Raw genomic sequence first — 18,884 nt, forward strand, 5'->3', positions numbered from 1 at the left:
ATATTTAGATCTAATATGTTTTAAAAAAAGGCTGCATGAGGCTTTGAAATGGTTGATGTTGACTTCTCTTATCTGACCTTTGACACAGTGGATGCATGATATGACAGCCTGCTCTGAAGCTATTTTAAGTGTTTTTTTTTTATCTGAAAGTAGAACCTTTTGTTTGCAGCAAGAGCGGCGAGAAACGACTAATGCAGCGATCAAAAAGATACGCCGCCGCCTCCATACGGCAAATGGTAAAAATGAAACAGAAAGAGATCGAGCCCTGACATCTTCCAAACTTCATCACAAAAAAAGTCTGTGAGACGCCGTCCTGCTGAGACACCTTATACTTTGTGGCGCAGCTCCATCGCAAGTTGCCATGGAGACGGACAAACAAAGCAAGATTATATTTAGCTGGAATTTATTACAAAATTAATTGGCGGTGTTAATTTCTTTTTTTTGGGGGGGGGGGATATTTATAGATACAGTACTAGCAGAGCCGCGACTGAAATACAAGCTAAGGAGGTTTGGGGAATTAGTTTAGCAGGACTGCTTTGTGTTTACCAGCTTTGAGGTGGGAGTTGTGTAAAGGAGAAAGTGACACAGTGATGCTGACGCCCAAGATCGGTGAACTAAACAGGGATTAGCTGACGGGCATATTCAAACAGGTTTATGAGGAGGACCTCAAAGGAAGCTTTTAATCGAGGGCACTTCAGCCACACAGTCACTAAAAACCCACCTGAATGCTTTTATCTCTGCTTCTGGTGACTTCAATGTTACAAATCAGCATCATCTATTATTTGCCTTTTAATTCCTGTTTTCTTTTGCTTTGGGTCAGATCTGCTTTATAAATACAGTTCAGCTGAGTCATACAAAGATTTGTGCTGTTTAAAAAAATCAAACTTATTACTCATAACATTACGCCTAAAGTCGAAGGCAATATAGGTCGTTATGAGTAGAAATCCTCTCTTTAAACATCTGCAGTATTTCACTAAAGCTCCATACATCATTTCTCCTCCTCACCCCACTGAGCACAGGTTAAAAAGTTAGAATAATAATAATAATAAACAACATCCATCATAGCTCTCCTTGAGTTGCTCCACACCGCGAGTCAATAGGCTGAAATAAGACTTTTCTCAGAGGACAAATAGGTTGTTTGGAGCTTTACGTGAAAAACTTGAATAATCAGGAAGTAGAAACTAAAGAAGGATCTATTTGATTGTAATAAAAGGTAATCCTGTGACAAAACTACAGCTGCCAAGCTAAAAGAGGCCTTCTGTTTTAGCATGTGACAGCAGATTCTACCTAAACAGACACTCAACCATTAAACAGCTGATATCAGCTTTTTTTTTTTTTACACACCTGGTTTCATTCTATTAAACATTAAGTACACATTCTGAAGAATAAGCACATCTGTTTATTCTGTATTTCTGCTAGGACTGCAGCTAACGAATATTTTGCAAATCGATTAATCTGACGATTATTTCTTTGATTATTGACTAATAATCAGACAGCAAAAGGTTCCTTAAAAATACTTTTTACAATATTAAACGAATGCAAAATGTTTTTGGTATAATTGCTGCTCTAAATGGGTCGCTCTGTCAGCTAAAGGCGTTTTAGGGTCTCCAATTAACGATTGAGTACTAAATTAGTTGATGATTATTTCAATAATCAATTAATCACGATTAATCTGATTTGTTGTTTAACCCCTAATTTCTGATTGAGGAAAATAAGAAAAAGCTCAAAGCTTAACTAACCATAATAAGCAATTGTTGTTGTTTTTTCTAAACTGCTTAAAACAAACAAAGCCCTTTAAAGTCTTGGAATAAACTTTGGGTAAATAACAGTGAAAATCTGTACCTTCCTTTCAATAAAGATTATCCTGGTCCCTCCCTACATTACATTATGCTGAACAAATTCCACGTTAATCCAAAACCTAATTAAGTTACTATTAAAAAGCTAACTATTTTGCTTTTATATGTCTATAAAATACTTGACTCTAAAGCACTGCAGAGATTACATTTAAATCAAGGAGATTATGTGCTAAAAAACCAACACTCTAAGGGTATTTTCCTTACGGAAAAGTGACTCAAAATGACCCGCAAACCCAGAATGTCTCTTCTGTAACCAAACTGCCTGTTTCATATAGAAATCCACTCTCTTTTACAGTTTCTCCTCTCACAAACACTGTAACACCACCTCAGCTTCTACTACTATTAACTATTAACCACAGCTAAAAGGCTGGGAAGGTCAGATAAAGATATTTATAAATCCTGTGTAATGTTAAACTATCCAAAACAGCTCAATAAAAAAAATCTTGTTTTTTGATAAAGATTGCAAAATATGTTGATATGCATTATAACTATATAATATACAGTTAACAAAAGGCTTGGTAGCAAAAAAAATCATACAATAGTGATTTTTTTTCTTCACTGTCTAAACTAAACATTTCTGCCACAAATATGATTTTTACAATGATGCCATCACTCCTCATGCTTTAAGTTTAAATAATAGGAAGTAATCAGCTCACAGTTTAACTTTCACTTTACATACAAATAAGAAATGAATTGATGTAACACATGGTGGAAATAAATAAAAAAATCATCGGTTTGTTTTGCAGATGATGAAGGCGGATTGAATTAAATATTCATTAACGGGGGCCAAACTCCACAGGGAGAAAACCACAGGTGGCCCCCAGCACAGACAGCTTCTGTTGCTCAACAGCAGCCAGCACAGCAAAGCCTTGAAAAACTTGTTCTCTAAATGTCTGCTATATTCCCTTGAGTTTACACAGCCTCATTAGGCTCAGGTGTCGCAATTAATGCGCATAATCAGACTCTGTTACACACCAGCTGAGCTGGGTCACTAGATAAGAAGAAGGGTCCATTAATAATTCTGTCGACAGGGATATTTCAGTTGAGGCAGACGGAGCGTAGTAGGCGCTGACAAGTCAGCCGCTTCATTCAAACGGAAGCTAGCAAATAATAAAAGGGGGGAGGGCAGCTCAAACACCCACTTTAACACGAGTTTTAGTAAATATAAAAACTTACGGTTCTAAAGGTGAAAGCTACAGCACCGCTTCCCTCCTCGCCAAACGGTCCAGTGCTGGGTTCGGGATTGAAAGCCTCCGAGTTGAACGGAGTTAAAGGGGGGGAGTCAGGTGAATGACGTGCCTCTGAGCCAATGAGATTTGAGGAAGGTTGGGAGGAGGCGGAGGCGATAGAGGAAAAAGGGGGACGGGCACGTCCTTTGACCTGACCGGAATTGTGACGTAGGAGAAAATGTGACCCACCACAGCCAAATCAATCAAGGTGAAAGTGAGTAAGGCAGGACGTTTGAGTATTTAATCAAACTCGTTTCACGGGATTTTTCAGAGTCGCTGTGACATAATGATCAGAATTAAAATATATGGGGGGTTTTAGACAAGAACATGGTCTATTACTACCATTGACAGAAGATATCTCGATCACATTGTTCAAAGAACTGAAACTAATATTCTAAAGTCTCCACAAACAGGACCGCTCACATTAAAAATTAAAATAATTAGGAATTTTTAAAATATATATATCAATAGAACAAATGATTCAGAAAGCCTGGATTTATATAAATTATGTTTTTTTCTGGTTTGAAACTATGTAATTACAAAAGCCTCTTATAAGCTGCTTAGAAGCAGAGTCCTTCTAACAATTCCCTGTAGGTTCCCTGAGGCAGACAGATATCTAAAAGTTGCAGGACAGGAGCTCTTTCTTTGTGTATAGGGTGTTCAATTTCTTCCTGCTCTTGTTCTTTGTCCTCTTTAACAGGTTTTCTTCCCTTCCAGGATGGAACTTCATTCATTTCTATACATCGTCTAATCAATACTGACCAGTCTATTTATCACCACTGAAGAAGAACATCCCCACAGCATGATGCTGCCACCACTCTATTTCATGCTGGGGATAGGGTGTTTCTACAGATGTGAAGTATTTGGGGTTTTTTGCCACATAGGTTATTTTACATACATCAAAGAAAGTTCAATTTCAGTCTCACTAGGCCTGTGCATCTTCTTCCACATTTTAGCAGTCCCATTCTTTTAACTTCTAATAGCTGCTGTTTATCTTATTGCAATGATGAATTGAAGTCAGAACTTTGACTGGGCCCTTCTAGCCATTAAATAATTAATTAAGTCTTTCTGAAATCACTAACAAATCATTCTCAATGATCTCTTTCTATTTAGAATAGAATAGAAAATCCCATTATTGTCCCACAATTTGGGAATTATGGTGTTTACAGCAGCAAAAAGATTATAGAAAACATTGTCACACAAATGTGTACCTTAGACAAATGTATAAGAATAACATAACTGTGAAGAGTTATAAGTTAAACAATAAAATACTGTACTGTAAAGACTTTTAACAATATAAAAACCATGCACCTGGAGAATAAATAGCCAATGTACAGCTATGGACATTTTTACAGTAATGGATATTTGAAAATAGCAGTAACATCAGAGATGAGTGACTTAGTTGGCTAAACATGACAGAAGCATGTTATTTAACTTAAAATCAGCATTAATGTAACAACATATTGAGGTTGTTGGGAACAGTGCTGGTTATAAAGTCTTACAGCTGCTGTGAGGAAGGATCTGTGATGACGCTCCCTGGTTCATTTTAGTGTGCAGCAGTCTGTCACTAAAGGAGTTCTCACGTTCTGCAACAGTTTCATGCATGGGGTGGGAGACATTATCCGACAAAGATGTGAATTTAATTATGATCCGTTCAGCTCTATTCCTCTCCTCATCAACCATGGCTAGATTCCCTGTATCCAAACCTATGCTGCCACCACTATATTTTATTTCAAGATGGATTAGTTAGTTTTCCAGCACATTTAATTAAGCAGTTAGGTCAGATTTTATTTTCCTCTTAATATTGCAGTGTCCTTGAAATGGAGATCTCTTAAACATTTCTGTTATTATAGCTCTCTTGTTGTTACTCTTCCATAAAGACTAGATTTGAAGAAAAGATTTTCTCTAATAGTTTAATAGCACACAGGCTGGTTCCAAGTATTGCTTTTTATCTAGGTGTATCGGATGAAGGAAAAATACAGATAGATGCTACACTCAGATTTTATATTTATTTTCCTGTGCACCTACACTTATACTCTAATTTTTGTTGGTCTGTAAGACAAAATCCCAAGAAAGTATATTTGGATATCTAAGATTAAACTGGTAATAAAGAAATTACCAATACGATTATAAAGATCTAAAATTAGTTTTTCCGTTTCTAAAATAAGTCATTTGTCTTTCAAAAAACACAAATAAGACAAGAAATGCTGATGTTTGATAGGGAATGCTTTCAGATATCAAAATCTCTTCTTTGTTTAAACATGCTAACTATTTACAGTTAAACTGACTTGCCATAAGTTCTGGTTGAGTGCTAGTGCAAAGAAAGTGAACTGACACTGGTTTCAGTTTTCACAACAAACATTCTAGATTTAAAGCTGATATCTACTGAGTGAATTTATGAAGTTTTGTGCTGAGGGCAAAAATTACTATGGATTTAGTGTTAAAAATGATTTGTTCATCTGTACCAATATTAAATTGTACAAAGATGGGTGTGTGAGCTGCTGTCACTGGACAAAAGCAACTTTATTCTGACTGAGATTTGGCCTGCCTTCATTGTCTGCTTCCTTTAATTGCCTAACAACGCATATCCAATGACTGGTGATTTTCCTAAGAGTTCAGATTGCAAAAGACTGTGCACACAACTGCTGAGTGTACAGTGACTAAGAGAAGTTAAACAGTTGTATGATTGGATGAGGAAAAAATGAGGATGCAGGAAAACATAGTAGTGTTTATTTGTGTATTTCCCTAACCTGGTGAGTTTTATTTGTTGTTTTTTGTACCTGAAAGCTGGGCTCCTATGCTGTCCTTGTGTCTCAACGATCCACCTTCATGCTTTGGATTTGTTTACTCAACAAAACAAATTCCCCTCCTTTGCATGAGTATGAGGCTGATTTCCTGCCCAGGCTTATTTCTATGGCAACAGAATGTAGTGAAAACATGGAAAAAGTAGACGGCTGTGGTGGTGGTGGTGGTAGGGAGGTTCTGTCTGTCAGAGAAAAGAGCTGGGCGTGTCAAGAGACTACGACAAAATTCCAGCAGTGTTTGGTGTGTGAGATGTAGGCCTCTTGTGTGGAGATTGGACAGACAGAGTGTGGCAGCTGCTTTCATGTGACATGGCGTTCAGAGTGAAAGGGACATTGTTATCTGGATTTGTATCTCAGGTATTTCCATTGTCAAACCAAAGTGGATGACTGTGCACTCATTGAAGAATTGCAGAAAGGAACACAACCTGACCTGCCTGCAGGAGAGTTACTCAAAACATTGCAAAGATTAATCCCAATCTCATAAATGTTGACGCATAGAGAAGATCTAAGTGAAGAGGAGCAAAGAGTACATCACTCTCAATATGCATGTGGACATTTTTAACATGAATTCTGCAGATATTTATATTACTGGGGCCATCTTTGTTAATTACACACCTTGGGAAGAATACAAAGCCTGCTACAGATTGTGTATTAGAGCGCCACCTGTTGGTCCACTTTGGTAACTGCACAGTGAGGGGCTTCTGCTCAGGTTGAAAGCTCAGGCATCCAGGAACACAACCTTCAATTTGCCTCATGGCCAGTTAGATCAAAGTATTTTTTTGTAGTGGACTGAATCCTTGATTCCTCCCCTGCAACCCTGATATCAGTTCCTGCAGATGTGCTGCTTTCTTTTTGTTTCTGATTAAAGGTGAAGGATTTCCCTGATAAAGGTCAGGAAGAAATTTAACAAGTTTATCAGAGTTTTATAGTGAAAATAGTTTCTTATTTTTCTTGTTTCTTCTTCCTAATTTTTCTTCTTTACTTACTTTAAAGGTGCAGATGGGCAAAATTCAATGTTTGTTTGTTTGTTTTTTTAGTACATTTGATGCTTTTGAATACTGTATCACATTCAACATACAACAGGTACAAGGTAACTGTTCATTCTCAGAGTCTATTCCAGGGTTTCCTTGCTTGATTTTAAGCAGTTTTTAAAGCAAACTCCTTCTGGATGCTATGATCCATAATTTATGTCCCTCCACTATTCTGTCACTTTTATATGCATCCCTTCTTTAACACACCTGAATTCCTCATCAGCCTGTCATTCAACTGTACACATGCTGTCTAAGTTGTCCCCTGACCCTAACAGCTGGATATCGGCACCCTCCCCCTGCAACCCTGCAAATAGGCAGGATTATGCCATTAAAGGTTGATACATCATCCGCCTGATATTTTTGGCCAATAATTGCATCACAATCAGCCAATACGTGCATGTCTTTGTCGATTCATTGATGCCTTCAGCTAGAGGTGTCAAAAGTATTGTTTATTACTCAAGTAGAAGTTTAAATCTTACTGTTTAAAAACACTTTTGTAGAAGTCAGAGCATCAACATCAGGTTTTTATTCAAGTAAAAGTGTCGAAGAATTATTTTTAAAACGACTTAAAGTACAATATAAAAATAAAAGTAATACAGGAAAATGTTAAGGACAGATGCTTTACTCTAGTAGCCTATTGAAGGAAAACTTTTCTACAAATTCCGTATACTTAATTTTCTTAGTTTTATAACTGATCTGTCATGTGTCACAGTGTCAAATTGAACTTTGCATCATCTTGAAAAACTATTGATTTTGGTACGTGACGAACAACAAGTTGGTGCAGTACTGAGTAAAACCACAAAGAAATAGTCTTATATGAAACAATTTTTTTATGGCTTTTTTTAAATACCTCCAGTCCATAACAAAAATGAGCTAAAATGAAAGAAAACTAAGCAGTCTATTTTTAAAATGTAAGGAGTAGAAGTAAAAAGTTGCCTAAAAAGTAATTACTCCAGTAAAGTATAAATAGCTGAAATTTCTACTTAATGTAGCAAAGTATTTGTAGATTGTTAGTTGACACCTTCGCCTTTAGCAGCCTTGCCTTCAGATCATGCATTGCCGCTCCTTCCATTTGTTTTTCTTGTTAATGATTTGCTTGACCAGTTAATAAATGTTTATTTTTTTACATTGAAGCTTGTATAAAACATTTGTTATTATGTTATTTCAATGATATAAATGAAGGGGGACAAAGCAACATTGGTATCAAAAAGCGGCGTCTAAATAATATGCAGCCTATCAGGGATCTCTTTAATAAAAATTATATAAAAATAATTGGCATCGACATCTGCCTTAAAAAACTGCATCTGTCAAACCCTAGATGACCTAGATCACCTGCTGCGGGGACTGGACCCCCTTGTAATCTGTTTGTTGCAGTACTTGAGGAAAGATTTTTTTTTAAATCACTGAATTTACTCAAATACCAATAAAGTTAGCACTGTAAAATGTTACTTAAACAACAGTAAAAAAAAATACTTTAGTAAAAGTTACTTAATTTTTTCCAAGCAAAAAAATCATTCAATAAAGAAAAGAAGAAATTCATCTTAAACTGTTAATCAATAATTGGCAAATGCAATAAGAGAATGAATTAAGAAAAACATTTATTAATGTATTAATTCTGCACCAGGAATGGTTTACATGGTAAAATGGTAAATATGCTGTTCTTTTATAGCACTTCATTTTTAGAGGGTACACTCGTGCTAGGCACCAACAAACTTAGAGAACTTGGTTTGTAGATTAGTCTTACCTCAGATCAGCTAAAATTAATCTTTAAATTGTAGAAATAATCTAAGAGTCTGCAGAGGGCGACATTGCACACCACTAATCCACTACATATGATCTCAGACAGCTGCTGCTCAGATGTCTCAAACTAAATTACCCACTGACGACTGTGCTTTAATGAGTCATGAAGGCCACATTTTTCTACACTCTTGTTTGTGACGCGTACCACGCTGAGTTAGACAGGGCGATGCTGATCCTGAGATCATGACCATGCTGATCCTGAGATCATGACCATATGGGAGCTTTTTGGAGAGCTTTTATCCCTTTGTGTGCACATGCATATCTCTAGCTGCTCCGGGGGTGTTTGAAATCCTGAGTGTTATTTTGTGAGCGGCTTAGTTGGCTCAACATCCCTTAGCAGTCTGCCATGTCAGTGTCATTAAGTGATTGAGGCTGATTATGGTTATTCATACACTTTTTATCAGAGTTCAAAGGGTCTGCCTTCCACACAATCCTTTACCCTGAACTGCATTTTCCTTTATCTCCCCTTCCTCTCTCTCCTTTCAACAAGGCAGTTGCATGCTCTGTAATTTATCCCAGATGTGGTTTACCTCCCGCCCTCGCTGCTCTGTTCCCTCCATTCTTTGGTCTCCCAGCCTTTACTATAGCCTTTAAGGTTTCCCCCCCATATTGATCTCTGCAACCAAACTTGACCCCAGTGGTCAGGCAGCTTTTCCAAACTAGAAACGATGATTTCCATGTTGTGCAGACTGTCTGTTGATTTAGTTGCAAAATTATTTTCTTTTTTTATTTACAATTGTCACTTTGTCCTTTTCCATCTGTGCTGGCCTCCTTTTCTTCTGCCTGTGATGGGAACCAGCTGGGGGCGGGGGGGGCTGAGCAGGGAGAGCTTTGGGAATGGGAATCATGGCTCCAGGCATGGGGCCCAGGTGTTGCTCTCACTCTACTTCCATCATCCAAATTTTGGCACACCTAGAAAACATCCTCATCAGTGCCTTTTCCTCTCTGAGGAAAGCCTCTTTCCCCATCATTCTCCACGTCCATAAACACTCATCTGTCCAGTAACAAACATTTACCCACACAGCATTAACGGATCTGAGCTTTGGATAGATCTACGATCCCCAGCTCTCTCTGAAACACTTAACGACTGCAGCAGCTGTGTCTCATGTAAACTTTCCTCAAACACCAACATACACACACACAGTTCCACCTCCACATCCTCTCCCACTGCACCTCCCCCTTCCTTCTTTTCTTTGCTGCTTTTCTATCACTGCCTACAAGTTTTGACATGAAATGATAATCAGGTTCATAAGCATACAACTCTGTGCATGTTACTAACACTGTAAGAGAAAGACAATGGCTCCTTTATGGTTTCCTTTTCACCATGGCACTGGGAAACTTTTTATCGACAAGATCTATTCCATATAGATTATAAAAAAGTGTTGATCGGAGGTTTACAAACAGCCATCACAGGCATGCATGCTTCGTCATTTGGAGGTTTTAAGGATGTAGTTCAATCTTTACCAAGGTCAAGTCAAGTCAAGTCAAGTCAGCTTTTATTGTCACTTTCTTCATATGTACAAGACATACAAGGGAAATGAAATTACGTTTACTCTCTACAATATACAAATATACAAGAAATATACAAGACTGACATTTAAAAAAACTGACATAAAGTGCGGGACATGACAGGTAACAGAGGTAAGAGTAACAGTGGTAAGGTAACAGTGTTCCACGAACAACTTCCAAAATAACATAAACATGCAAAGTGATATAATTTTTAGGTATATCTTTGAAGGACTTAGAGAAAACACATACTGATAGTTACAGCTGGATATCTGACTGATCTTAAAGTTAGAATGACATATTCTTAAACCCCCATCAAGTCTCACAATGGGTATACCGGTATACTCTATGCACAACTCCCATACAGCCGGAACTTAAGTCAGCTCTTTTGTTTCCAGTCTTTTTCTACTGGATGAAGTGATGAATCAGGGTCTGTCCAACCCCTTAACCATGGCCAGACACACCTGGATTAATCAGTTCATCCAATAAAGAAAGACAGGAAACAATAAAGCTGGCTTAATTTCAATGAGTACTGAAGTTGTGCATAGAGCACATTTGTCTTATGTTTCAAATTTGCCTGAGTTCTCACTCTAAAACCCCCAAAATGGACCCAAGTCTCAGGCATGACGAAATGACATCAGGCTGAGGGTCTGTTTAGCAGCTATTATTCCACCCTTTAACTGCATAGAATAATAGAGACAGTGTACTTCCTGCAAGTTGTTTAATGTCAAATAAAATGGACACAGCAGAGGACTCAAAAAGGGCAATGTGTAATGACTCAAAACAGAGGACCCAGAATTCAGGCAAGACAGAGAGTGGGATAACTTAAAAAGCTTTAATTCAAAATGACGGGCTGTGGATCTACGGTATCAGCAACTAAGGCGTCTAACATAGGAACGTCTATAGGAGAGAAACACAGGTTAGTGACCACGATAATCTGATGGAGGATAATTATGAATGTGAGGGTCACTAACCTGGTTTGACTGTTCAGTCCGTGCCCAGAGAACGAGGGTGATTCTGCCAGAGAATTCCAGACACTGAAGCCTAGAAGGCCAGAGAAATGGCAGGAGATCAGATCCAAGCAGCTGAAGGAAGGCAGGATAATTCTGGTCGAAGTCAGATCCAGGTTCAGTCCACAAAAAGAATCAAGCAGATGTCCGAAGACAGGTCAGGCAAACCGATAAGATGTCCTGGCAGAGTCAAAGGTCCGAATACAGAAACGGGTCAGATTCAGGCAATCAAAAAACTATAAGAAACTCTAGAAAACTCTCACACCGAAGGCTCAATTATAATCTGGCACTACTGGCTTGGACAAAGCAGCTAAAATAGAGGCAGGAGCAGGTGGAACAGATGAGCAGTAATGACAAACCGGGCACAGTTAGACAGGTAAATGAAATGTGCAATTAAGCCAGCCATCAGCGCCAAGATTTTACGCAATGATCCCAAAACACACATCAAAAATGGCTCTGAGCTTAAACATTAAGTTTTGAGCTACTCTTGATCAGTTGTTAACCCTAAAAGAAGAGTTTAAATGCTTCTTTAAATCCCCATAATTTCTATTTATTTATTTTATTTTGATATAGGGTTTCTTATCTCTTTGTTGAATGCAGGGAGATATTTAAGCTGAAGACAAATGGCTTGCAGGTACAGTAAGGAAGCCTTTACACTTCATGGGTCTTAATATTTTACCTGATAAAGATCCAGGAGGATTGAAACTGGTAATAAATGCTTTGAAGATCAAGGTTGCTGTTTTCTCGATCCATTACTTGCTGTTTTATTTACACCATTTCCTGTACATGTCTAATATACATAGAGACCATTGTACAGACTATACTACCCAGCATTATTAATGCATGTGTTGTATTTCTACATTCAGTAGTCTTAGAATAAATATGTGGAGTGACCTACAAAGATTTTAGCCCTTAAGCTATATATTTAGTTTATAACTGGAGGGCTTAAAGTTAGCTCAGTGAAAAAGAGGTGACCTAGTTTCTAGCAAGCACAAACTTATTGTAGATAATAAATAATCAACTTTGCAAAAGAAAATAACCTACTATGCACTGCTTATCCTGCATGGTTAGCATTATATACAGCTTTTTAACAGCTTTTGAAGGCCTCTGAGAGCCATTTTCTGCATTATTATTATTAGGTTTGGGTTTTTTATCAATCAATTAGTCTCTAATTCTTTATCAAATTCTAAAAACCGCAAGACAAACGAAACTGCTGGTATGCCGTTTTAAGATACTCTTGCTGCTAACCTGTTCTTTTAGCTTTTGTTGTTGTATGTGTATGTACTTTTATGTTACAACTTTTCTTTTTTGTTTTAATTTTTTATTGTTTTAATGTACGGCCATTGTACATTGAAACAAATCAAAATTAAAACAAAAAGAAAAACCAAAGATGTGCTCAAAGAGTTTCTGTAGCTAACCAAATAATTTTAGGTACTCCTCACCCTTTTGCATACGCAAATGGAAAAGCAAACAACTAAGGAACTGTAAGCCCAAATTACATGGGTGATACATCATTTGAAACCTAACACTTTCTAGTTTCTGAAAATATAAATCAAAACAGCATGACAAAAATACACCCTAAATTGCGTCAGTTCAAACGTGACTCAAAGTTGTTTCTTTCTTCTCAAAAATAATGGGTCTTTTTTGAATAGCAGTAACAAAGACTTGCTTGAGAATAGACATGTGTCATTGTTTTATGTTTATTCTGCATTATGTTAACAACAACTGCAGAACCTTCCAGACCTCTAGGTGTAAGAATTCTAGAGATATGGGATCTTTAACTTCTTGAATCATCAGCGTCTCCAAACCTCTCCAGAATATGCCAAATTATTTCAAATTGTGATTATTGCTTTCAAACAGTCTTACCCCAAAAATCACACCTTAGCATTATGATGGCCACAAAATATTTTTGAAGCAAATATTTATTAATTCTTTTAATATTCCATCTAATTATCTAACAGTGTGCAATGATCCAGGATCGGATATGCATACCCAGCATCGACTGGATATATCTATGTAACCTATGGTAATTAGCAGGATGGCAAGCATTAGCTATAAGGATCAAACTTTTCTGATGGTAAAAAACTGACTTTATGAGGCAATTTTCTCATCATGGAATGTTTTTATTATGAATATGCTGGATTACTTTTAATCTGTGGACCCTTGTGGAGGAATGGAGTACAAACACTTGAAGATTGGATGTATAATACAGCTTCTGATGGGCATGCAGGTGGCACAGCAGGTAGTGCTCACGACCCAGGTACGGAGGACTTAATCCTCAAAGCGGCCGACCTGGGTTTGAATCTGATCAGGTGGATATAATGACGTCAAAGGCCAAATAAGGTTCTAGTTTATGAATGATGTGGACCACACTTCGATGCCATAAACCTAATATTAAGCATTGTCCTATTCATTTCTGTCAATCAGAAAAAGTCTAAGGCGTCATATAAACAGTATAAATCTTCTAATTTGTACTGCTCTGGTATTTTTTTGGAATTCATTTCTTTCTGCAGTTTCCAATGTCTTCCAATTTTTCCTCCATTTTTTTCTCCCAAGATAAAAATGTCACTGTTTCACCCATACTTACTGGAATGCAACACTTGACATCGGTGCTTTGCAAAAAGTATTTATACTCCTGCAACTTTTTCCCCCATTGAGTCACATTACAACCATCTAATGTTTGATTATACATTGAAGATGCTGGTCAGATGCTGAAAAATTGAGCTAAATACACGATAATCATGGGGAACACCGGTTAGAGCTGCAAAAGACTGAAGAATGTTCAGCTTCCAGAAATAACCCTAACCATACAGGCAGAGATGCTGTAGAATGGATATAATTCCAGACTCACATCTATTTGAAAATAATTAACGATCAAACAGAATAAATACAAATACTTGCCACACAAAATTTTATTTGAGAAATGTTTTCTGAAACTCTTTCCATGTCATAGATATGCACCTGTCAAGGCTCAGAACAGAGGACCCAGCATTTAAAAAAGACAGTAAGTTTGATTACTCAAAAAGCAATGTTTCAAAAAACGACGGCTTTGCAGTGGTAGCTACTGTAGGGCATCTAAGGCAGGAACCTCTGCAGGAGGGAAACACAGGTTAGTGACCATATTAATCTGACGGAGGATGATTACGAACGTGAGTCACTACCTGGTCTCAGTCCGTCCCCGGAGGAAGAGGTTAGTTCCAGCCGAGAGTCAGCCAGACCGTCCCAGACTGTGAGGCCTTGAAGGCTGCAGAACTGGCAGAAGATTAGATCCATGCAGAAGAAGGTAGGTAGGACACTCCAGGAGGAAGAAGCCAAAGCCGGTGTCAAAGAGGTTCACAGGAGTACGAGCCAAAAGATCAGAGATCCTAAGAGATATTGAAGGGAAATCCAGGTTGCTGTCAGGAAGCAGTTCTAGGGTTGTCAACAGGCAGAATCCAGCAGTGATCCAAAGACAGGTCAGGCAAACGGATTAGAATGGGAACAGGCAGTATCAGAGGTCCAGAGGCGGAACACGTCAGGATCAGCCAATCAAAAACACTAGATAACTCTCACCTTCTTCCGGTAATCTCACTGATGACTGGAAGCAGACAGGTTAAATAGAGACTGAAGCAGGTGAGACAGATGGACGGTGAAGAGAAACTGGGCGGAGCTAGACAGGTGAACGAAATGAACAATCAAGCCAGTTATCAGCGCCAAGATCATGACAGCACCAGGACTATCACATAATATTTTCAACAAATACATAAAAAGTTAGGGTTAAAACATGATAATTTTTGAAAAATGTTTGGGAGTATGAACACTGCTGCAACACAATTTTTTCCCCCATGTCTCAAACAGTGGCTGAAGTGTATTTATTGTCTCTGACCTGAAGACTCTGGTTTCGTTGTTTATTAGTGTTTTAAGATAGCTCTAATAGATGTACTCTGTGCTAAACAAAATGTTCCTTTATTCTTCCAAATATTTTCCCTAGAATAAAGGGTTGTTAACTCTGATAATCTCTGTAAAGTTCCTTCAAATGACGTGTTTTGAATTGGCATGGTATAAATAAACTGAATAAAGTTAAAAGTAACACAGCAACATACAGTAAGCTTGTGTGTCTGAAACACAATCCTCCTGTTCCCGCTCTGGTAAAGTGTAAACCATCTGCTGCTTTGGGATGTCTGTATCAACTGGAAGCGGCTTGAAAATGCATATATTTTTCCCATTAATTTTACAGTGTTTCAGCACCTAAAGCCTCTGTGGGGGAAATCCAAAGCTGACAGAAAAGTTGGATTGTCACTTCTTTAACTGTTATGTGCAATGATAGGCAGTTTAAAAAGAAATCTGGATGCTGTGGATTTCTCTCGGTTTCTCATCAGTTTTGCAGCAATTCTACAATATGAAGAAAAAACTACAATAAATTATACTTTGAGTTCATTTTCTAGGCTGCCATACTCCTTGAAAAATTTTCCAAACCCAAACTTCAATGTATCTTTGATTTTTTTTTTTATAATACATTGAAATCCAAAAAATCCAACCATTCCCTGCACACTGGTGCCTCAGTCAAATTGGCCCCTACTAATACAAGTTTGCATCTGAGTTTTTAACCTCAGTCTAAGAAAAGGTTCCCCATTGCATGATGCTGCCACCGCCATGAGTCAATATGGTGTTGATGTGATGTAGAGATTAGTTTATCATCATTTCCTCCTAAAACCCTTCAATAAATGACAGCGTTGTGAAGTGCAGATGCTCCTCTCTGAGCTTTGGAGGATTTTTAGCTCCTAATGGCTTTCATTGTTGCTTTAGCTGTTGGTTTTGGTATATAGCAGAGGTATTTTCAGGTAAGCCGGCTGTAGGAAAATGCAGCTCACTAAGCTCTACTCATTTTTGCTAATTTTTTTTATTCCGTGTGTTTGTGATTCTGGGTCAGTCCTGACAGCCGTCTTCCATCTGCATCAATTTTACACTGATCTTCTGTTTTTTTTTACTTATTTACCAACAGCACTCTGTTCATAATCTACCCTTCTCTGTTGTTCCCTTATAGATGTTGAACTTGAAGTTATTTTAACTGAGAACTAAAAGGATATGCAGATAAAATTTGAGTATAAACAAATGAACCAGATTTGCCAAGTGTGGGGCTAACGTATGAATGTTTTGTTAATCTGCACGTCCCCAAAGGGAACTAGACCAAAATGGACATGACAGAGACTCACAGAAAAGAGAGAGCGAGAGAGACAGTATAAGACATGTAGAGCAGCTCAACAAATATGCAGTCATACAGGAAATGACCTCCTAGAAAAAAGGGGCTTCCCCTTGGGTTTGTATTTCTATTTCTCACAGACACTCACAGCTATATAACGTCTGATTATGTCTAGCAAAAGATATGCATGGGAATACTGCTGTTATTGAAATGTTTTCAACATGTGCTGGGAGTGCAAAGAGCAGCAACAGTCCCCCAAACAGATCAACTTGGAAAACCATTGCGTCATTTGTATCTAAGGGTTGGCTGCAGAGGCATGTGGAAGTGTGCTGTTGCATATGTTTGAACATTTTTGTTTGTAAGTCCTTCGAATTCATTGTGTTTTTTTTTTGTGTCCTAAACATTAAGGTGCAAACAAAGAAACTGAAGGATCTATTTTATTTTAAGTAGGTGTAATGATTGACAAAAGGAAAGATTTGTCAAGAAAATAGCATCAATAAATAATTAAAACACATTCTTAAATAAAAATAAATTGCATTGATGTAACAGTAATTACAACAATTTATAGTAAATAGCTTAATTAATCCAAATTTTGTATAACTATAACAATAATATCATGACATTAATTAAAAACCTTAATATATATATATATATATATATATATATATATATATATATATATATATATATATATATATATATATATATATATATATATATTCACACAGATTTGTTTGTATAAAATCATGTCTTATTAGGGTTCTAGATGTTCTAAGCCTTCTTAGATTTGTTATTGCAGCCATATATTTGACCAATGGGAGCCTCCATATTGATGAAAGGCTAGTAGTTTTCCAGATTTAAGAGGATGTATATCAATTTACGAAGAAAAAATGCAGCAGTACCAAAGAACACCAAACATAATTTCAGCGCCAAACTCTGGAACAGATGGCAAGGTGTTACCAATAACGCAGTCACAACAATAATTGGTAAAACAGTTGAAAATTTTTTTTTATGGTTTTCTTTTGAACCACATAATTAACATGATCTTGGCACTGATGGCTGGATTATTGATACTTCCCCCTGCTTAGGTCCGCCCAGTTTTCATTTTCTCTCATCTGATCCACCTCTTCCAGTTCCTATTTAAGCTGCTGGTTTCCAGTCATCAGTGCCAAATTATCCGAACCATGTGTGAGAGTTCTCTACTGTACCCGGCGTGTTTCAGATTACCTGACCCTGATGAGTTCCTGCCCCTGGACTCCTGAGTGTTGCCTGACGTTGTCTTTAATGTTAACGGCCTTGGATCTGTTGGAACATCTTTGGTTCTCTGATCCTTTGGCCTGCATATTCTGGCCTGGACATCTGCTCCTGCATCGATACCTGCTCTGGATTCTCCCTCCAGAGTCTTCTGCTCTTCCTCATCTGCTGGCTTCTCAGTCTGCTCTGCTTCACTCCTGGAACTCTCTTGGCGGCTCCCGCTGCATGCTGTGGAGAAATCATCCGCCTGGATTCCACTCCTTCCCAGAGGAAGAACAGAACTTAAAACCAGGTTAGTGACTCACATGCTCGCTATCATTCCCTGTCAGAATTTCGTGGTCACTAACCTAACTTTCTACTTCCACAAAGATCCAGTCATCTGGTCCCAACTGATGAGCCGCAGATTTCAGAGCAATCAATAAAGCTTTTTTGGTTTAAAATCACTTCTGTTCTGTCTGCCTGAATTCTGGATCCTACTTTCTGTGCCTTGACAGTAATCCTCATTAAAAAGAGGAGCCGGCCTGTCCAGAACTCCGGAGCAGCAGCTTTACAGCGAGAAGGTCTATGGTTAAAATCTGGGCTGGGACTTTTCTCCCTGGAGTTTGCAATTGATATTCTGGCTTCTTCCCCACACCACATAACATGATGTTAGTTAATCTGGTCTCTGTGTAAATTCCTGTAATAAACTGGATTATAACCTCTCATTTGTGCATTGGAGACCCCTTAAAGTTGGCAAAACAATGGCTGGATTGATGGAGCTATGCTGTTATCTGCAAACATGAGGACAGGCAGCAGCGTAAAAAATAGAATAACTCCCGGTGAGACCTAGTACATTTATCTCAGTAATTCCCAGAGAGTGATATTTTACCTTCATAATTCAAATAATAAAGCTACTAAATACTGAAACATACTTTAAGAATGACAGTTTTTATCATTCAATACATTGACAGAATTTGCTGTTACTTTGCTGGTAGATTTGCAGAGACACTGCAGCCGTTATCCCCCCAAAGTAAGATCGCCAGTTATCACGTTTATTTGGACTAATAAAGAAAAAAAATGTTTGTATTAAAACTCGGTTGCTGCAGACTGTCTATTTGCTACTTTATTTCACACTTAACTATTTCTACAAAATGTATTTAATGTTACTGCAAAGAACCAGTAGTGATGTAACTTAATATCATGCTACAATATACATACATTCGATCTGCACTGCAG

At 37.8% G+C, this 18,884-nt stretch overlaps 1 protein-coding gene across 2 annotated transcripts in view; it reads right to left on the reverse strand.

Annotated features, from left to right (window-relative positions):
- The window catches only part of LOC119779520 (oxysterol-binding protein-related protein 3-like), a 29,902-nt gene extending 26,749 nt beyond the window's left edge, over nucleotides 1–3,153 (reverse strand). For both annotated transcript variants that reach the window (XM_038279189.1, XM_038279188.1), the window contains exon 1: nucleotides 3,033–3,153. The gene's annotated coding sequence lies outside the window, so the exon portion shown is untranslated. The remainder of the gene's footprint in view (nucleotides 1–3,032) is intronic.
- Nucleotides 3,154–18,884: the final 15,731 nt, after the last annotated feature.

Source organism: Cyprinodon tularosa, unplaced genomic scaffold (assembly GCF_016077235.1).
Source record: "Cyprinodon tularosa strain WSP-4 unplaced genomic scaffold, ASM1607723v1 ctg149, whole genome shotgun sequence".
Lineage (NCBI taxonomy): Eukaryota > Metazoa > Chordata > Actinopteri > Cyprinodontiformes > Cyprinodontidae > Cyprinodon > Cyprinodon tularosa.